The 10,000-nt window shown below is 45.1% G+C and overlaps 1 protein-coding gene across 2 annotated transcripts in view; it reads left to right on the forward strand.

Moving 5' to 3' along the window:
• Positions 1–10,000, forward strand: part of ankfn1a (ankyrin repeat and fibronectin type III domain containing 1a) — a 156,645-nt gene that overhangs the window by 76,245 nt on the left and 70,400 nt on the right. The window lies entirely within an intron of this gene.

The raw sequence follows: 10,000 nt of genomic DNA on the forward strand, positions 1-10,000 counted from the left end.
CGAATCGGACTGAAAAATGAATCGTTAGATTAATCGATGCATCGAAAAAATAATCGCTAGATTAATCGTTTAAAAAATAATAGTTTATCCCAGCCCTACTCTAGTCATAAAGTTATGGTAAAGCTCTAGTTGTAAAGTTACGGTAGAGCTCTAGCTAGGGCTGAGATGGTAACACGTTTGCGCCCACTTCAGGCGTATTTGTTTCGCAACGTGCGTGTAAAATCATTGCGATGTATGTTCAAACAGGCCGCAATGATCTAAAAACGCAAACTGCCTGTCGCGGGAGCTGAACATGGCAAATTGCGTTTTTCGTGTCATGCATATGCATTCATGGGAGGATCCAGGGGAAAGTGGGAGTTTAGCGTAAAAAGATTGGAGGGGAAGCGTAAAGCGCGCTTAATTATGTATTCCGCGGTATGTACAAAGACTGCTCCTGAAAGCGCACGTCTATTCTGCCCCTAAATACTTCCGCCTTGTAAAAGCAGGTGTTAATCCAAATTGCAGTTCAATGCGTCAATAAGAGAACCTTTCAAAGACAACAGAATCGCTATTTAGAGCACCAGTTTTGTAAGTATTTGTACTATTAAAAGCAACCTTAACTTTCGTTGGCCTTTTGAATGTCTTACTTTCACTTTCACGTCATTCACTTAAACTTTCCTACTTGCTAGATTTGACCAATTTTCCATAGCCTAAGTGCACAAGTACTTTTGAGTAAAACTACTGATCTTCATTATCTCCCTGCTTGTTGACATCTTATCATGTGTATGGTATAATTTCATGATCGCTAAACATTTGATTCTTTTTAATGTTGTCATCAGTTAACTTCATTCAACTGCGCTTGTATAGGCTCTGCCATTCAGTTGTGGACGTTCGTAAATTGCGTTTATGGGCGGAGAAAGGCGCAGTTTACACTATTTCATAAATACAACGGAAACTTAGGGTCTGATAGCGTTCACAATCTGCGGTTTGTCCATGACGCTGATAACGCTACGTTCGCTAATGTACGTACATCTGGCCCATAGTGTGTAATGTCGTGATATGTAATGTGATGAACCATGACATTGATTCAAAACTTATCATCAAAAGTTGAAGCAAACCCAACCTTTCGCATTTGTTTTGGGGAGCGCAATCTTCCAACATTTCATTTGTTTACTGTGCGAGAGTAGGGGAGAACTGGCACAATCGTAACACTTTTCTATTCTTTCCCTTCAAACTCAATTTACACAAAGACGTTCGACTTGAACGCTGTGAAATTTGTCCAGAAAGGGTCATACATGTTTACTCCATGAAAGTTGAAACAGAATTAAAAAATATGTTGTATGTAGTTTGTTAAGAATTTAACTTAACAGCGACTTTGTTACAACCTGGCGCAGCCATTAAAACGTGCAGTAGCCTACCGTTGTAACAGTAGCATAAGTAAGGGATAATGGACGACACGGTGGTCTGTTCACAGTAATGAATGCACGGTCGAGGTTGTAAAACGGCCCCGACGCGAAGTGAAGGGCTGTTTAAACCTCGTAAGTGCATTCTGTGAACAGACCACCGTGGAGTCCATTATCCTAGCTTTGTTGATAAACTGCTTATTTCTTTAATGTCTGAAGCATTTGGTCTAGTGATCTTTGAAGTTGCTGCGGCTGTCTAAAATTGAATTGGCTGTGATGGCGGCAAAAAATGAATACATACATTACATTAACACATAATCCATAACTCGCAATCAGATATATACAGTATATCGAAATCGCGGTAATTTCTTGCTTTCCAACCGAGGTAAGACAAAGTCCATACCGTCCCATCCCTAGCTGTTTTAGGCAGCCGTGGCCTACTGGTTAGCGCTTCGGACCAGAGGGTCGCTGGGAGCTGGTTCGAACCCCGACCATTAGGCCATGGCTGAAGTGCCCTTGAGCAAGGCACCTAATCCCTCACTGCTCCCCGAGTGCCGCTGTTGTTGCAGGCAGCTCACTGCGTCGGGATTAGTGTGTGCTTCACCTCACTGTGTGTTCACTGTGTGCAGTGTGTTTCACTAATTCACGGTTTGGGATAAATGCAGATACCAAATTTCCCTCACGGGATCAAAAGAGTATATATACTTATACTTATATACTTAGCTCTAGCAGTAAAGTTATGGTAGAGCTCTATAAGTAAAATTACGGTAGAGATGCAGCAGTGAGCGGTAAAGGCATGGCATGGCATGGCCCAGTTGGCACCAATAGTGTCATGTTACCGATATGAGAGCTGAGGTGATGTGAAGCTCATCAATGTCCGTTTAACGTATCAAGACATTTCAGGCATTCTGACAAATCAAAGTACTACGATTCTGTATATAAAGGGGACGTATCTTGAAATGAGCACTTAGCTTGATTTACTTAAACACCAAGGGACTAAAATGGCGTTTACAAACGGAAGTTCGGAGGAGCATGAAGGAATTTGCCACGCCTCCTTCAATCAGACGGGTTATTTATTCGCCGAAGTTGCAGCATCGGCGTCACTCCGCTTGCAAGAAGGAGAGCTACTCCGCGGACCATATCTTTGATTAGAGCAGAGTTGGATGTAGGATCGATTGCCCTTGTTTCGCAAGGAAAGCAGGCCTACGTCGCCTTCTCCAACAATTAGTTTATCTTTCCTCTCCAACTATAGCCGATCAACCGAGCACCAGCGCCGCAGCGCGGAGCTCCGTTCCTCCGGCGTCTCCCCCTCTGTTCATGCAACATGTTTTCAACTCTGCAAGTTATGGCAGCCCGCGTGCAGCCCACTACCTTGCCTTCTGCTACTGCGGCCTCTTTCTCTATTCCAAAACAGCTTTTCCCCCTGCTCACTCAACTCAGCAAGCTATGGCAGCCTGCGTGCAGCCCTCTACCTTGCCTTCCGTTACTACGACCTCTTTCTCTTTCCAGCTAATCAACCCTCCCCACTTTTCTCTTTGCCTACCTAGGGTGCTGCGCAACCTCCTCCAATGTATTTAAGGAAGCATCGCTTTAACTCAATGCCGGCGTTGGCCGTAAGGCAGCTGATACACAGGAGCTGTTGCTCTGTCGCTTATTGCCAGGAGGGCAAGGGAGGATTTTTTCTCCTTTAAATGTTGGAGTTTTTTCGCCTTCCTCTGTGTTCATTGAGTGTCAGCATATTAAAGCCCTTCCCTAGCTGACCAAGGGAGCACCTGCACCAGCGTGTAGCTCTGCTCCGTTACTTCCCTAGCTGACCAAGGGAGCACCTGCACCTGCGTGTAGCTCAGCTCTGTTCCTCGGAATCCTCTCTAATAATGCGTTGCTGCTCATCACTTCTCTTGCCGTTATAGCTACCGCAGTTAGCTACAGCAGCCTATTTTAATTGTGTAGGCCTTACTAGCCTACTAAACATTGGGGTGCATTAGATGTTGAACTTCACAACCGCGTGTTTGGGCTGTCATTTTCAACATCTACTCTCTCCTGCAGCATCAACTCTCTCGGCTTATGACTTTTTCCATCGCATGGAAAGATCCCCCCCTCCAGACTACAGACGCTCCGTTACTCGCTTCTGGTTTCAAACGCAGCTCAACTCTGTTCTAACGCAAATCGGAATCCCAGCAGGCCGTTACTCATTATTTTATGGTTCAGCCACCAACGCGGCAAATAACGACCTGTCCGATCAAGCGCTCAAAACTCTCGGCCCATGGTCCTCCGACGCCTATCACTCTTATATCAGATCAAGTCTCTCTGATCTGAGGGAATTAGCGCACCTCGCGACCTCCCGTCGAAATTGTTCGCGTGGTCCTGGCTATAGGGTCCCTCATCTTTAACACATTTTTTGGAGTGTATTGCGGAATCCTGCAAGACTTCTGCCTGCGCAGTTGACTCCTGCACGATCCCGCAAATCACTTCAGGACCCTGGCCAGAGACTTAGCCAAACATGCTTTTCTATTATGCTATTATATCTGTTTGCAAATTCAGGAATGTGAACTAGTGAAATGGCGTTTACAAACGGAAGTTCGGGAGGAGCGTGACGGAATTTGCCACGCCTCCTTCTTCAATCAGACAGGTTATTTATTCGCAGTCTGCCTCTATCTGCCAAAGTTGCAGCATCGGCGTCACTCCGCTTGCAACCCACCACCTCCCCTTACGCCTCCCGTCTTCCATAGTTCAAGAATAAGGGGGTGTATTGCGGAATCCTGCACGACTCCTGCCTGTGCAGTTGACTCCTGCACGATCCCGCAAATCACTTCAGGACCCTGGCCAGAGACTTCGCCAAACATGCTTTTCTATTATGCTATTATATCTGTTTGCAAATTACGGAATGTGAACTAGTGAACTATATTTGTGTTAATCGAGGATTGTGTTAGCTGCTTCAGGTATTAAAGGAGTTTTAATGGGTTTTAAGGGCTAGCCTTTAAAGAGTCCTAACATAAGTGTTCCAACAGAGGAATGAAGGTCATTTCTCTGTCTCTCAAGCCTCCTTTTTCTGTTTAATTTTTTTTTTCTCTCTTCGTGTTTCCAGTTCCTCTTTTTGTATAAAATCTATATAGATAAGATACTGGCTGAAGTGTTGTACAAAATGTACAAAATGTGTTAGTTTGCTTTCTGTTTTGAGGACATGGATTTCCAGTCTGGTGAAGATGCTCGCATTTTGCTTTCATATGCAATTTACGATGTTCTTTCTGCCACAATACTGTATGCTAAATGGACTGCATTTGTATTCCATGTGTGTTCGTTTGTGTGTATGTGTGTGCATGCACATGTTCAAGTTTTTGTCTGTGTTTGTGTGTGTGTGTGTGTGTGTGTGTGTGTGTGTGTGTGTGTGTGTGTGTGTGTGTGTGTGTGTGTGTGTGTGTGTGTGTGTATTTGTGTGCATGCACATGTTCAAGTTTTTGTGTGTGTGTGTGTGTGTGTGTGTGTGTGTGTGTGTGTGTGTGTTTGTGTTTGTGTGTGTGTGTGCGTGTGTATTTGTGGGCTCTTATAGTCTTATTGTACCATCTTTCATCTTCCTCTCTCCCCTCCTCTCCTTGTGAAGTCTGCTAGACGGTCGCTGTCCAGCAGTAAAAGTGCTGAACTCTGTCACTCTGCCGCTACATGAATACAGGCAGGTGGTGCTACTAGTGTGGGTCTCAGACTGCCGGCCACACTCCTGCAGACCATCAGAGGAGGTCAGCACCTCTCTCCAACTCTACAGTCCCCTGACTCACTAGAGAAGTCATATATCACACATACTCTGCCTCTTTCATAGTGGCAAAAAAGTGCTTCATGGGGAAACTGCAAGCCTCAAGTTGGCCTTGAGTACGACCCCAGACAGTGACCGTTCTCTAACATGTCCGCACTGAAAGGCATTTTAATGCATCACTTGAGTGAGTGTTGTTATGCAAGTGCAGATGCTTCAGGCGGTGATTCTGAGGAGGGAAAGTGAGTATGTGTGAACCAGGCTTTGTGTGTCGAGTATTGTGGTGATTGATGTTCTTAGAGGAGCCTACAGTAGTGGACCAAATACCTGGCCCAGATATGGTTTTCAGGTGAATCATGCTGTTCTTACCTCAGATACCTTGGTTACATAACTCACACTCACACAAATTTGCACACACACACACACACACACACACCACACACACACACACACACTCGCACACACATCTCCTGTGTTGCTATCTGAGTCATTACTCATTAGGGGGCTAATCGCCCTAGATGAAGTAGTGGGTGTGTGTGTGTGTGTGTGTGGTGTGTGTGTGTGTGTGTCTGTGAACTCCTATATGAGATTCACACACTGACCTGCTAAACTGTGTCAGGGTGCTGGGGAATTTCTCATCTCCAGGTTGTCGCAGTCTCTCAGCATCACACTGCGCTGTATTCAATAGGATGTGCCTCCACAATTCGCATTGGCTCACCATAGTAACCTGCCTGTGCAGTCGACTTCTGCATGAGCGCTGCAAAGCACTTCAGGACCCTGGCCACAGTCGGCTTTCTGCTTGCTTCTCTCTCACCAAATTTGGAACATGAATGAATTCTTAAGGTGATGATACACGGGGCACCTTATTGGGCAATGTTGTTGCTGGGCAACCACATAACTGGTTCCATGTGTTCTGATTGGATGAAAATGTGAACAGATGTGTGCCTACTGATGATTAAAGTTTTCCAGATAATAATTGTGGCCGGATATAAATTGAGCCAGAATGAGCCAGAACAGCAAAACTCAAGAACATTGCCACAAAAGTTGCTCTAAAAGTCGACTTGTGTGTCATCAGCAGGACTACACCACCTGTTTCTGATTGATAAGATTGGACTGTTTCTGACTGTGTAATTGCAGCTGTCGTTTATGTTCTGATATCATCTGATACTCATATTATTACTGTTATTATACGCACAAGGGCATACATATTATTCATACACAAACACATGCACACACACACACACTTTTTTGATTGACAAAAAGTTCCTGTCTCCCTCTCTCTTACACACAAACACACACGCACACACACCTACACCTGTCTGACTCTCCAACAAAGTTCTTGTCACTGACACACACACGCACACACACACACACACTCTATGTGTGTCTGTAATTTTCCATGTCTAGGGGAGACAGTAAAAATCATGTTCTGCTCACTGCACCAGGCACTCAATCTGTGCCACCAGACGGAGACGATGGAACGACAATGGCTCGAACGAAACCTAAACACACACACACACACACACAGAGACAGAGAGAGAGAGGAATAGAGTGGGGTGCCTTTAACTTTTAAAAACCCTTTAATACATCATGTCAAATAAAAACATTCAGGGCCAGATGTACGTACTGTGCATTTGCGAACATAGCGTTATCAGCGCCACGGCCAACCCGCAGAGACTGCATGCTGCGACACTTCAGTTAACATCGTATTTATCAAACCTGTATTTCATCAGGTAAACAGCGCCTTTCTCTGCCCCTTACCGCAATTTACTATTGTTAACAACTGAACGACATACTTAAATCACTTAAATCATTAAAGTTGAATAAAGTTAACTGATGACAACATTAAAAGGAATCAAACGTTTAGCAATAATACAATACATGATGTCAGTAAGCAGGAAGATACTGAAGAGCAGTAGTTCTGCTCAAACTACTTGTGCATGTAGGCTATGGAAGTTACTGTAAGGTTGCTTTTTAGTACAAAGATGTAAAACTGGTGCTCTAAATAGCTATTCGGTTGTCTTTGAAGTAGACAAAATAGACGTGCGCTTTCCAGGGCAGTTTTCGTACATACAGGGGAACACCTACTTAGGCGCATTTTACGCCATCTTTTTACACAAAACTCACACTTTTTTCGTGACCCTCCTAAGAATGCATATGCATGAGATGGAAAAACGCAATTTGACATTCTCAGCTCCCACGACAGCCAGTCTGCGCTTTTACCACAGTGCGGCCTGTTTGTACATACCTCGGCATTTTTTTATGCGCACCTTGCAAAACAAATACGCCTCAAGTGGGCGCAAAACCAGGCCTCAATCTGGCCCTCAGTATCATTGATGCTCCCATGCAAAAGTCCCATGCAAAAGTCCCATGCAAAAGTCCCATGCAAAAGTCCCATGCAAAAGTCCCATGCAAAAGTCCCATGCAAAAGTCCCATGCAAAAGTCCCATGCAAAAGTCCCATGCAAAAGTCCCATGCAAAAGTATTCAACCCCCTTGGAATCCGTTACCATTTTTACATTTTAACAAGATACTTACACTTATTTGCCCAACAGTGTTATATTTTTCTGTCATGGTTTCTTTTTCTGCACAGATTAAAGAAATAAATGAATTAAAAGCTGAACTATTTGCATAAGTATTCAACCCCTAGTGCTTTAGACATTTAGAAAGTTATTTAGAAACAGTACAGACGTGCAGAGTGACAGGAAGCTAATTTCTGTGACACTTCCACTGAGCTACGACACAGCATTCATCTCTTAGGCAGTGATGGTCGGTCGTGGAAGGGAAGGCTGTGTGTGTGTGTGTGTCTTTGTAAAGCACACACACATAAACCCAGAATATCTCTCACATACACAAGAGGACAAACTAATGGAAAACACAATAAAGGGGCCAAGGCTCATTGGCTCTTTTGAAGGAGACTTTTGGCATTTGGATCCGTAGAGTGTGAGATTGTGAGTAACGCCTGTCAATTGTAGTGGATAAAACACAATCCATCAGTCATGAGTGTGAGTCAGGAACAGCCCTGTGGTATCTTGCCCTTTCTCTTTCTCTCCGTCCATCCCCTCTCTCCCTTTCCCTCCATCTCTTACCCTCTACATCTCTCCCTTTCCATCTTTCTTTCCCTCCCTCTCTCCCTCTTCATCTCCTCTTTCTCCACCTCATTCCCTTTCTCTCTCCCTCAATCTCTTACCCTCTACATCTCTCCCTTTCTCTCTTTCTATCCCTCTCCCTTTCCATCTTTCTTTCCCTCCCTCTCTCCCTCTTCATCTCTTTCTCCACCTTGTTCCCTTTATCTCTCTCCATCTTCCTCCCTCCCTCTCTTTCACTCCATTTCCCCCCCTCCTGCTCCCTGTCTTCCTCCCTCCTTCTCTCCCTCTCAATCTCTCCCTCTCTCTTTCCCTCCTTCTCTCCCTCTCTCCCTCTCCATCTCTCCCTCTCTCTTTCCCTCCCTCTCCTTGTCTTCCTCCCTCCTTCTCTCCCTCTCTCTTTCCCTCCCTCTCCTTGTCTTCCTCCCTCCTTCTCTCCCTCTCTCCCTCTCCATCTTTCCCTCTCTCTTTCCCTCCCTCTCCTTGTCTTCCTCCCTCCTTCTCTCACTCTCCATCTTTCCCTCTCTCTTTTCCTGCTTCTCTCCATCTCTCTCTGCTGCTGTGATGTGTTGAGCTGTTATGTGATGTGTCTTGTGTTGTGATGTGTGTGGGATAGATGAAAGGATTTTTGTCTCAGTGAGGTAATGAGACACCTCTCTCTCTCTTTGCAGGCATGGTTAGTGTGTGTGTGTGTGTGTGTGAGAGAGACGTTAATTTATCTCTTCTTTGGTCATTCGTGTTGTGTGTGAATTCATTTGTCCCTGCTTTGTTCTTTGTGTGTGTGTGTGTGTGTGTGTGTGTGTGTGTTTGGTTCTCCCTGCTTTGGTCATTCATGCTGTGTGCTGAATGAGCTGCACTGCCTACTGCCCACTCACATTACAGGAGGCTCATCACTTCCAGTCAGAGGAATGGGGGTGAATGGTGTGTGTGTGTGTGTGTGTGTGTGTGTGTGTGTGTGTGTGTGTGTGAGAGAGAGCCTCATCCGCATGATTCTGGGGGGTTAGAATAAGTGTGTATACGTTTTTATAATTTCATATTTGTTATATGTTTTGTATATGAATGTATGCATGTGCAGTATATCTCTATATCTCTACGTGTGTATGTGAGTGTATGCACTTGATGTGATGTGAAATGATGTGGTGTGATGTGATTTGATGTGTGGGGTGTATGTGTAAATGTTTAGTAGTGTGTGTATATTCAGGTGTGTTTAGGTTTTGCGTGTGCATGTTGTGGGTTGTGTTTATGTATGTGTGTGTGTGTGTGTGTGTGTGTCTGTGTGTGTGTGTGTGTGTGTCTGTGTGTGTGTGTGTGTGTGTGTGTGTGTGTGTGTGTGTGTGTGTGTGTGTGTGTATGTGTGTGTGTGTGTGTGTGTGTGTGTGTGTGTGTGCGTGCGTGTGTGTGTGTGTGTGTGTGCGTGTGTGTGTGTGGCTGTGCAGATAAGCTCCAGCAGAACAACAGGTCCTTTGCGCTCCCTGCCCCCCACCATTGTGAGCATGCCCAGTAGAGCGCCTCTTAAATGGCTCTGCGCTTGTGTTGTCTCTACGCTGCTCATCTTAGAGTCTGCAGAATGCTCCCTTCCCCCTGTTACAGACCTCTCTCTCTCATGCTCTCTCTCTCTCTCTTACTCCCCCTCTATCTCTCTTTCTCTCTCTCTCCCTCTCTCTCTCTCTCACACGCTCTCTCTGTCTCTCTTTCCCTCTTGCGCTTGTTCTTCCCCTCTCTCTCATGCTCTCTCTCTTACTCCCCCTCTATCTGTCTTTTTCTCTCTCTCCCTCTCTCTCTCTCTCACAC

The sequence above is a fragment of the Alosa pseudoharengus genome, unplaced genomic scaffold (genome assembly GCF_046254945.1).
Source record: "Alosa pseudoharengus isolate Yale_2024_CS ecotype anadromous, Long Island Sound unplaced genomic scaffold, YU_APseudo_1.1 YU_APseudo_1.1_scf_4, whole genome shotgun sequence".
NCBI classification, from domain to species: Eukaryota; Metazoa; Chordata; class Actinopteri; order Clupeiformes; family Clupeidae; genus Alosa; species Alosa pseudoharengus.